The sequence below is a fragment of the Elephantulus edwardii genome, unplaced genomic scaffold, assembly GCF_000299155.1.
Source record: "Elephantulus edwardii isolate Elephantulus edwardi_28Jun2011 unplaced genomic scaffold, EleEdw1.0 scaffold00237, whole genome shotgun sequence".
Taxonomy (NCBI): domain Eukaryota; kingdom Metazoa; phylum Chordata; class Mammalia; order Macroscelidea; family Macroscelididae; genus Elephantulus; species Elephantulus edwardii.
Window position 1 is genome coordinate 2,510,895 of NW_006399987.1, and position 3,182 is coordinate 2,514,076.

At 44.7% G+C, this 3,182-nt stretch overlaps 1 pseudogene; it reads left to right on the forward strand.

Annotated features, from left to right (window-relative positions):
- LOC102858431 overlaps positions 1-3,182 on the forward strand; it is an 11,663-nt pseudogene that overhangs the window by 4,108 nt on the left and 4,373 nt on the right.

The window sequence follows — 3,182 nt, forward strand, 5'->3', positions numbered from 1 at the left end:
AGGATGAATCTGTTTGTTTTCTTAGCCATCCATGGTACCCTCAATTCCATTCTCCAGCACCACAGCTCAAAGGCATCAATTCTCCTTCTATCCTCCCTAGACATTGTCCAACTCTCTGATGCATAACAAGTGATTGCAAAGACCATGGCCTGTATCAGATGCACCTTAATCTCCAAAGTGACACCATTGCTCTTCAGTACCCTGGAGAGGTCCCTGATAGCAGACTTTGCCATTGCAAATACATTTTTTTATTTTCTGGCTACTGGTGCCAAGAGTGTTAACCGTGGAGCCAAGCAGACTAAAGTTGTTAACAATCTCAATCTCTCAAATTTTATTAAGTGAGATTCTATAGTATTTGCCCTTTTGTGTCTTAGATTACTTATGTTTTCAAGGATCATGCACATGATAATATGTATCAGAGCTCCACTTTTCTTTATGGCAGCATAAGATTCCACAATGATTAAGGCAGACGAAAGAAAAATTGATGTCTTTGAATTACAATATAGGCAAAGAGCAAAGAGGACCAGAGGAATGTCTGTCTGTGTTTCATTGACTATGCAAAAGCATCTCACTGTGTAGATCACAACAAACTGTGGCTAACCTTGAGGAGAATGGGAATCCCAGAACACTTGGACCAGGAGGCAGCCATCAGAACAGAGCAAGGAAACACTGCATGGTTCAAAATCAGGGTTGCGTCCTATCTCCACACCTTTTCAAACTATATGCAGAACAGATCATTTGAGAGGCTGGACTTAGAAGGGGTGTGGCATCAGGATTGGAGGAAGACTCATCAACAACCTACGTCATGCAGATGACATAATCTTGTTTGCCAAGACTGAGGAGGACCTGAAGTTTTGGGTTTTTTGTTGTTGTTGGGTTTTTTTGGCAGAAGGTCAAAGACTGTAATCTTCAATATGGGTTGAAGCTTAACAACAAGATAAAGATTCTTATTACTGGCCAATTGGTAGCACCATGGTAGATGTAGAAGAGATTGAGGTTGTTAACAATTTCTGCTTGCTTGGCCCCACAATCAACTCTCTTGGTACTAGCAGTTTGGAGAAGTTTGATGTCAGGGACTTCTCCAGAGTGCTGAGGAGCAATGATGTCAGTCTCGAGACTAAGGTGCACTTGATCCAGGCCATGGTCTTTACAATTACATGTTATTCATCTGAGAGCTGGACAATGACTAAGGATGACAGAAGAATTGATGTCACTGGGTTGTAGTGTTGGAGAAGAGTATTGAACATACCATGAACCACCAGGAGAATAAATTAGTCTGTCTTGGAGAGGTTGAAACCAAGTTTCTCTTTGAAGCCAAGGATTTTGAAGCTCGCTTTGACATTCTTTGGGCTCGTGGCCAGGAGGGACCAGTCCTTAGAGAAGGACATCATGTTTGGAGGAACAGAACAGCAGAGGAAGACCCTGGATGACATGGAATATACAATAACTGGGGTAGGAAGTGGAGGTGTGTTGGAGTCAGTGAGACTGGATCAGGGCAGGCTTCAGAGCTGTTGTACATAGGGTCGCTATGAGTCGCAGGCCACTCAACAGCATGCAACAAGAACATTGAATGTACTATGGACTGCCAAAAAAACCAAACAAATCTGTCCTTAAGCAAGGGCAGCCAGGATGCCCTTTAGAGGTCAGGATAACAAAGGATTTCTCACAGGCTTTGGGTCTGTTTTCAGGAGGAAAACTGGGAAAGGCCATCATGCTAGGAAATGCGGAAGGTCAGAGAAGGGCAGGAAGATCCTTGAGGAGATGGATTGACCCAGGGACTGCAGTGGAAGGCTTGAGCACCTGGAGATTGTGCGGATTGGGCAGGTTTCAGATCTTTTGTACACAGTGTTCGCTCTGAGTCACAGTCAGCTTGATGGCATTTGTTGTTGTTGTTATTTGATGTTGTTGAGTCATAGATGACTCATAGCGACCCTATGAATGAACAGCCTGAGCACTGTTCGTAAATAGAGTTTCCAGAGGCAAGCCATTTCGGAAGTGGATACCGCTCCTGCTTCCAGGCTTGATTTAGTCGGGAAGCTCCAGCCAACACTGTCCACCATGGGTACCCATTACCACGATTGGCACATCACTGTCACAGTCTTCAGCATCACAGCAACCACAAGTTACCTCTGTACAGCAACGCACAGACCAGTGCTATCCCACCTAGAAGAATGTTTGACAGGAAGACAATTTGAACCTGGCCGAGGGCCACAGAGGAAAAACCTTCGGCTTGGTAGCATAGCTTCCTTTCCACTAGGCCAACGTAGCTCTCTCTTGGTCGTCGTCATTGTTGATGGTATTTAGGAACAAGAACCCTGTCTCTGATAGGGATCACGGTAGGAGGCCTTAGACAGAATCAGAGACACAGGTAGAACCAAATTCTAAATCACACCTACTGGTCCAATAGAGACTGGACTCTCTCTGAGACTGTGACCTTTAGACATTCTTCAAACCAGAGATCAATCGTCAGTCAAATGATAAACAGACTCACAAAATAAGGGGCAGGGCGGGTGGCCTAAGGGATAAGAAGTTGTGTTGCAATTCCACAAAAAATTCACTATAAATCCACCAGCTGCTCTGCTGGAGAAGGTTAGGCAGTCTCCTCCTGTGTGATCTGCTGCCCCTGAAAACCTGCCAGAGGGGCCGCTATGGGTTGATTTCCACTTGAAAGCACGCCACCACCACAAGGTATATTTTGTCTATCCAGCCATCTGCTGATAAACACAGAAGCATCTCGATGTTTTGTTTTTGTGAATAGTGCCACAGTACACATTGTTGTACAGTTACCTGTTCACCCCTCTTTCGTTCTTTTGATTATACACCCAGGAGTGAAATGACTGGAACATACACTAGTTCTGTGTTTAACTTTTTGAGGAAACATCAAGCTTTTTCACAGTGGTTGCACTGTCATGCTGATAAAGTCAGATTAAGGAGAGAATCTAGAAAGACAAACTCTAAGAAATTGGTGTGGGATCCTGTGGAAGCCAGATGCTGGGACCCCCTGCAATTGCTGAGGGAAGTTCTGAGGATGCTGAAGTGCTGTAATCATTTTGTCATTCAACAAACATTTCCTGCCATGTTGTTGTTGTTAATGTGCCATCAAGTCGCTGCAACTCATAGCGACCCCATGTACAACAGCCCTAAACTCCGCTCTGTCCTGTGCCAATCACACTGTCTCTGAC